An 8,997-nucleotide genomic window follows, 5' to 3' on the forward strand; every position below is an offset into this window, starting at 1 on the left:
GTTGCCCCTGATCTGCTGTGAAGGACAGTTCAGATTAACCTCCGTTCAGCAGTTTGGTCTATGTCTTTATCAAGCTTGTTTCTTCCGTTTTGGTGTTGTTACCTTGAATCGCCAGCAGGTGGTACTATCTCAGCTGCTCACCCCAGAGAGGGTGGGGCTGGACAGGAACAAGATGGCTGCCTGCCTCCGAGCAGGCAACAGGAACCCCATGCCGGGCGGGCAGGACAGACTCGGATGCAGGAGAGGTGGCAGCGATCCCAGCAGATCTTCCCTGAAGGGGTTTGGTGTGGATCGCCTCGGGTTTGGGTGGTGTGATGTGCTACCCATCATGGAGGCCGCAGCAGCGGCGGTGATGGCAGCCGCAGCAGGGGGAGGGGCTGCGGTGGCGGTGGTGGCAGCGGCGGCAGCACTGTTTGCACTGCAGTAACTGTCCAGTCATTGCGATGTCCCAGCGGTGGCAATAGCTGAGCTCTATCTGAAGAGCAGGTTGCGATGCCTGGGTCCCCAGCCCCCGGGGGCAAGAGTCAGAGACCCACTGCAGATCTCCCTTGCAGAGGGCTTCAGACACCAGATTGCCCCGTCGCCATCTTGCTGCGTTCCCGAGCTTCAAGTCTTAAATTAAGCACCCAACTTAAGCAAGCTTCTCAAACACTAGAGAGGAAAGCCCATACAGGTAACCATATATAAACACTATCTATGATTTAGTGATCAGTCAAGTCCACGTAACAAAAGTACTAAATCCAATCTATTCTAAAATTTCATATGTATCTGAGAAAAATGTATTTACATTAAGATTATATTATTTAATATGTGATTATTTGTGTAACTGTCTGAGAATGTTGGCACACATGTTTAAGTTTTTCCACATGTGTTTGTTATTGCATTATAAAACATCTCTATATTTTAAACTAGTACTTTATCTCATAATTTTAAATGTCACTACCACACTAGGTATAGAGGACAATGTTTTGCAAAATAGAACACAAGAGACAGCAGCAACAGAAAACTTTTCCAGAAAGTGGTCAAGGATTATGCAAAGGTAGAAAACATATGCAAGCTAGTAACCATGGCTGAAATTAAATAAAACCAAAATTCCCTCAAATGGCTCTGATCTCAGAGTTTATTCAAACTGCATTTATATTTTTAATGGACAGAAAATTCTCATGTTATATAAACCATTCCAGAGCAAAGAAAATATAACACCATACTACCAACACTTAAAATGTCCCAGCTCCATTGGGACACTTATTATGACATTGTTTCTTAGCACCAAAGTTAACTTTCTGTACACTCCTGCATTGTCGGAGCTGGACAACTAAAGATTCTATGCCTCTCTTATCAGCTGCTGCTTTGTCAGTTTTCAACAATAAAAGGTATTAAAGGGAAGCCAGAAGGCAAGGAGAATGAGCATTCTTTATCTTGCTGTGCTTGCTCTCTGTCAGCATCATCTCAGCAAGTTTTTCACCCTAGCAGAAACAGTTAATTCAAAACCTTGAGTTTGTATTTGACAATTTTTTTTCCAGAATCTCAGAACTGGGTTCAATTTTTCCCCTTCAGAAGTAGCAAGACAAACTGGGCAGTGCCTCCTCAGAGTTCCATTGCTTCAGGGCCTTCTCCAGCTTCCTGAGGACAAGCAGTACCTCCTCAGAGGTCTAGAACTCAGTTCCATGGGACCTTTCCCACTACATTCTAGGTTCTGATAACATTTATACCTTCTATTTGCTCCTCTTGTCCTATGGGTGACAGCTGCTTCTTTAGTTATTATCTCTGCATTACCTCTGTCCTCCCTTTTGGACCCCCCCCGCCAGTGTTTGAATTATCAATTCCCATATGAAATGATCTTTTTAAAAATATCTGAGCCCGGCTCGGTGGCTCAGCCTGTAATCCCGCGCCTTTAGGAGGCTGAGGTGAGTGGATTGCCTGAGCCCGCGGGTTCGAGACCCGCCTGGGCAGCGAGACCTCATCTCTACAATAAATTAAAAAAAAAAAATCAGCCGGGCATGGTAGCGCATGCCTGTAATTCAACTACTCGGAAGGCTGAGGAGGAAGGATCGCTGGAGCCCAGCAGGCGAGGCTGCGGTGGCCAGGAGCGGCCACTGCACTCCAGTCTGGGTGACAGAGTGAGACTCCGACTCAAAAAAAAAAAAAAAAAAATATCTGATAGGGTTTCTATTTTCCAGAATAGATCTTGATTGATTCACATATATAAATACTAATGCAACAATGCTAAATGAAATACTAGCAAATTGAATTTGTAAACAAGAAAACAAAAAGAAGAAAAAATGAAGGAGAAAAAAGAAGTAGAAGAGAAAAGAGAGTTAAGAATAAAACAAAGAAATCATTACAAAGACACGAGGTGTGTTTAAGGTAGTCTAAGATGGATAAAGAAAAATATATTTATTTATGTAATTAATTATAATAAAAAGAAAATGGAAAATATCTTATTCTTTTAATAAAATCAAAAAATGTTTACGTAAAATTAACATCTATTTCCAATAATTATTCTAGTAAAATAAAATAAATCACCATGATTAAATTAATATTTTAGTATATTAACAACCGGCATTATACAAGAAAAAAATCTTTGTACTATTTCCATAAACTCAAGAATAAGAAAATGGTACACACTTTTGTTACTATCAGTTATTGCTATTCTGAATAAGCATAGAAAAAGAAAGTAAAATTGCAAACACTGGAAAAGAGAAAAAACATTTTTATCATTAGATATTTTTGTAAATATTTGCCTTGAAATGCTAGAGTATCAGAAGAAAATTTATATACTTTTTAGATTCCAGAATGAAAAGAATATATCTTACAAGATTGTGAATTCTCCTCAAAACTAATTTACAAATATAGAGGTCTTTGAAATAGAAAATTAAAGGTAATTTTTGTGTATGACTTAGACAAACGATTCTTAATAAAATAATTCTGAATTAGCTGTGGAAGAATAAACAAATAAGAATTATAAATTCAAAAGAAGGATAACATAGGAATATGTTCACGCCTCATAATTTAATTTAAAATATGGCTTAAAGTTATAAAAATTAAAACATTCTTTATTGGTCCCCTTATAAGAAGCTAAGTAACTCTTTAAAATAAAAAATACCTAGCAATATCCTGACATATATTAAAATAGTATTAACAAAATCAAACATTAACTATTCAAAATAATATTTAAAACAGTATATTGTTCTGTGAAGTAAAAAGCTGAGTATTATAAAACAAAATTGAGGTAAACAAAAAATGGAGCTTGAACAAATATGAAAGAAAAATAAATGGCTAAAACAAATTAGTAATAAAAACATCTACTGTTTTCTAAATATGCAAAAAACATAAAGAAGAAGTTCCCAGCAGAAATAAAGCAAAGTGAATGCAGTCTGCAGAGACTAGATAAAATTTGGTAAGAAATAACTCCAAAGTGCAATAAATTCATACAACAAGGGTTTATTTCTTCTTCACGTTAACTGTAATGCCATGGCTTATAGTAAAAAAAGAGCACTGAAGATCGTGTGGCATCCATGCTGCACCTCTTCATTCCATGCACTGACTCTTAAACTTCCACCTGAAAGTGCATTTTCATATCTGGTCTTATTTCATTGGCCAAAACAGGTCACATGTCTGTTATGTATCCTTACATATTTTTCTATGCCAGATCTCAGTAAATGGAGCAATGTTTAGAAAAACTATTCCACATGTTCTTTTTAATCATATTTTCTGAAACCAAATAAATTTCAGAAAGAGGTAAAGCAGTTATATTTCCCTTTTATTTTGTTCAATTAAGTTATATTAGATTTGTGCAAAAGCAATTTTGTTTTTTTGATGTTTGCCATTTGATACTGGAATACATTCTTAAGTAAATGTGGTCATGTTATATATCATTTTAACGTGCATTTCTTGCTTTTTTTTTTTACAACTGACATTACTTGCTGTTTATTTTAGATTTATTTTAGACTATAGAAATGATGTTAGACAAAAAGCAAATTTGAGAGATTATTTTCATTCAGGTTATTTTTATTCAAACTGTGTCATAAAGCAGCAGAGACAATTCACATCATCAACAACACATTTGGTCTATGAACTGCTGATGGATGTACAGTGCAGTGGTGGTTCAAGAAGTTCTGCAAATGAGACAAGAGTCTTGAAGATGAAGACTGTAGTGGCCAGCCATCAGAAGTTGACCACAACCAGGTGAGAGCAATCATCTAAGTTGATCCTCTTACAACTACACCAGAAGTTGCTGAGTAACTCAACATCAACCATGCTACAGTCTTTCAGTATCTGAAGCAATAGTAAGGTGATAAATCTCAATGAGTGGATGCCTAGTGACCTGACTGAAAATTTAAAAATTGTCATTTTGAAGTGTTGTCTTCTCTTATTCTACACAACAATGAACCATTTCTCTATCAGATTGTGACATGCAATGAAAAGTGGATTGTATATGACAACCAGATATGATCAGCTCAGTGGTTGGACTGAGAAGAAGCTCCAAAGCATTTCCCAAAGCTAAATTTTCACCAAAAAAGGCCATGGTCTCTTTTTGGTGGTCTGCTGCCAGTCAATCCACTAGAGCTTTCTGAATCCGGTAAAACCATTACACCTGAGAATTATGCTCAGTAAATAGATGAGATGAACTGAAAACTGTTAGGCTTGCAGCTAGTATGGGTCAACAGAAAGGGCCCAATTCTTCTCCACAACACCCGACCCACGTTGCACAACCAGTGCTTCAAAAGTTGGATGAATTGGGTTCCAAAGTTTTGTATCATTCACCTTATTCACCTGACCTCTTGTCAAATGACTACCACTTCTTCGAGCATCTCGAGAGTTTTTTGTAGGGATGCGTCCACAACCAGGAGGATACAGAGAATACTTTTCCAGAGTTTGTTGAATCCCAAAGCATGGCTTTTTATGCTACAGGAATAACTAAACGTATTTTTCATTGACAAAAATGTGTTGATTGGAATGGCTCCTGCTTTGATTAAGAAATGTGTTTGAGCCTAGTTTTAGAGATTTAAAATTCACAGTTCAAAACTGCAATTACTTTTGCACCAACCTAATAGAAGTAGGTCCAAGAGGAAAGCAAAATAAGATATCTTACCAGCCTTCAAATTATATGAAGTGGTTTTAACTGGCAGGGAGGAAAAAAATAGTCACTGAACATTTCCAGCTAAGCATATTAGAAGTTCACATAGAATATTAGGTTAAATAACAGATTAAATCATGGAAACATTTTACACATCTGCTGCATTAAATTTGAGTTTATAAATTAATACTTTGATGTGTAATAGTATGCAACTTATATATATACCATAAATATTAGACAGAAATATTTGCTTGATTACAAATGAGATTATTTTGACATAGTGTTCTGAAGGTTTAGTGCATAAAGTATTGTTATTACTTATAAAATAATGTATCATTAACAGTGTTTATCTGATTAAGAAAACATGAGTCTGCATCTTCTGAATTTCTTCCCTAAAGTATGTAGACATTTGGGAGGTAATTCTCACCAAAGACAGCTGTCTTCAATACACACCAAATTTTATAATAGTTCTCTTCCTCTGTCATTGTGCCAGAACAGATCTGATTATGTCATGATACAAAGCAAGTTCAAAATCTCAGTTGCTTAAAACAGCACATGTTATTTCTTGTTTGTGCAGCTTACTACTGTTCTGAGCAACTAATCAGTACAGCTCTTCTTCATGTACTGGATATTTTACCTACATGCCAACATGTAACATTATGCTCATGCAGCAAAAGAAAAAACAAGTTGAAGAGCTTACCTCTGATAAGCAAATATTTCCATCTAAAATTGATATGTTTAATTTCAGCTCAAAATCCTTGACCATAGGATATAATATTAGTTTTGCTTTTCTTCAAGAAGGTGAGTACAATTTATCTACATGCCCAGAAGAAGAAGCAAATTGAATATCACTGAATAGTATGAATGTCTACCACAGGAGTGTTTTGAAAGTATCCTTAATATAAATTATCTAGTTAGAAAGTCACTAATATTTCCCATTACACTCAATATGCCTCTTACAAACATGCACGCATGCTCATATTTTCTTCACATACTTCTGTAAATTTTACAAGAATATGGCAGTGTATGGCCTTAGTTAGCTAAACTACTTAAACATAAATTGCAAAGCAGTGGAATGCGCAATTTTTTTATCATATTGTTCAAAAATACACAGGAAAAATCTTCAATTATAAATAAGACTCATCTAATGAACAAAGGTCTAGAATAAAAAGTGGACTCTTCACTCTGAGTGATGACCATTCACATGCATCTGAAAGCACAAGCTTTTCATTTTTATTTCCAAAACCATAAAACTGAGAAGAAAAATCTCCATGAAAGATACCCATATATAATTTCCTGAGTTGCTGCTAATAACAGAATTTCATGATATATGCTGTCTTTCACTCATCTGCTCCTCCAACTCATCACTATCAGGAAGAGCTATTTGGCAAACTTTATTTTGGACACTCAACTCCTTTCTACATTTCTCCAGTTCTCCTGTTGCTGTCATCAAACTCCAACCACCTCAACTATATGTGTCTTTTGAGTTCTGATTTCTTGGGACTTCTGAATTTTTCTGACTCATAGCTTTAGTATGCTCGTAGCTTCTGCTAACCCACTCCTCTGCTCTTTCAAGGTCTCTGTATATCTCATCAGGTGGCACTCTAATAATTAATTGCTGACATTTTCTGTATTGTACAGTAATTTTTTTGAGAAAATACCTAATTTGACCAGATAGCTATATTATGTCTATTTGAGTATAATGTTAATTTAAACTTCTTTAAAAAACTTATTTGTCTGCATACTGATTATCCTTGATTCAGTTTCTCATATAGGCCCATAATATTTTGTCTGGGAAGAACACTCACATAAAAACAAATACAAATCCTCTATACTTAAGAAATTATTTAAGTTCACTACCAAGAGCAGAGATTATAATAAGAGATCATCTAAAAAAAAATTATAGTCTTAGATAGGCTTTTACAACACTTAGTTAGACCAAAAGCATTATACATTGCAGTATATTATATATATATAGGAATCAAAGGAGTGTGAGGGAATTTTCAAGAGATACACACTTATACCAATCATATGACAAAAATATTCTTAAAAATAAAAAACCTGAATCATTAATATGATAAAATCATATATGCTATCTGTTCAATCTGCATTTTGTTCCAAACTTTCTTAGATGTATTATTTATTGCACTAACCTTTACCTCACTGTGCATATGGTATCACATTTTTCAGTTGACAACCACTTTCTCTTACTCTTATAACCTGAAGAGATCCTTGGAGGCCATAGATTATGTTGGATCCAGAAATAAAATCCCACTGGGTAATGCATGTTTATAAGTTCTAAAGTACACTTTATTAGCATATAAATTGAAAATAGCAACTTTGATCAGGTTGTTTAATGAAAAACACCTCTTACTACAAATGAAAAACTATTTTCTTAATCCAGGTTGTTAAAAAAAAAAAACTACTTATGTGATTACTACAAAAGGTGGCAGGCAACAGGAAATCAAAGTGATAGCTGAACCAATAAACCTTTTGAAAAAAATCTAATGTTAACTCTGGGTGTGTAAATAGCCAGCTACATGTGTAGACAGAAACCTTTCCAATAATGTTTCTAATGTCAAGGTCTCTTGGGCAATGAAGACTTCCCCATGATGAAGTCCATTAGGCACCAACCTTATTAAACACAGCACATGCAATTAGCTCTGGGTGACTAGCTCTGGTCTTCTCCCCAGTGACAATGCAACAAATCTTCATTTTTCCAATAGGGAGTGATAGGGCTTTGATCGAATCGTCTTACTTTAATTTCCCTGAGTTAAATACTTTCCTAGGAAGATATTTTCTGAGGAACTAACATCATATGAACATCTCTTTACTTTTCTGCCCACATATGACATTTTAAATCTGTTTCCAAACACCATAATTGATGAATGAACTACTTACTGAGGGTTGTCGTGAAGTGCAACAATTTTTATAATTATGATACACAAACATTATGATACATTTCAGAAAAACAGTATTTAAAAAATTCATATCACTATGTAAACTTTTATTTATTCATTTTGAGAGTATATGTTAACTTAGACAATATTTTCAATGTAAGTGCAAAGGATATTTTGCAAATATTGCCAACTCAAAGTCCTAGAAGAAAGAGAATAGGCACATGTTACAGAATACAAAAAGATGGGAAATCAAAGGGTACTATTTTATATACGAGTATCCTCCATAGCAACAACCAAAAGCTTCTGTCAGAGAAATAAATAATACTATACAGTAATCTAGAGATATTTTGTTGTAAAACATCAAAAATATATACTTTGAGAGAAAAACGTGCTATTTTTTAAACACACACAAAAAGTGATGCCAGATAGAAAAAATGGGAGACATCAGCTTCCCATAAAAGTCATAATACTACCTGAAGTTTAGAAATAATTATACAGAAACATATAAATGTGCAGAAAATATGACTGCTTCTTTTAACAGATTCAATTTAGGAATCCAAATGAAAGGAAAGAATTACCCTCCAATGTAAAAGTATCCATTTCCTTGTCTTTTCCAGCTTCTGAATACAGCCTCCATTTCTTGGCTTGTGGACCTACAACATTTGCCTTGAAAAATGTTGACTTTCTGTTATAGCCTATGATGTATAATTGTTTCATATAAACTCATTTTTATTTAAACTTTAGTCATGTAAAAATACTTCTGAAGGAGATACTTGTACTCCTATGACCTGTTTTCTTGTAGAAAATATAGGAATTTATACATTGAAGGATCTGTAATGTTCACAGTGCTTTTTTCTCCTAACTACTACTTGATTTGCACAAGTCATTTTATACAATAGTACAAATATCTTCACTTTAGATCTACAGCAAAGAGCATTTTTTTACTTTATCCTACATACTATCAAAATCACAATAGAGCAAAAATAAACGTCTTTAGGCTATATTTATCAATCACAT

Source organism: Carlito syrichta, unplaced genomic scaffold (genome assembly GCF_000164805.1).
Source record: "Carlito syrichta isolate Samal-C Ts95f unplaced genomic scaffold, Tarsius_syrichta-2.0.1 Scaffold309789, whole genome shotgun sequence".
Taxonomy (NCBI): domain Eukaryota; kingdom Metazoa; phylum Chordata; class Mammalia; order Primates; family Tarsiidae; genus Carlito; species Carlito syrichta.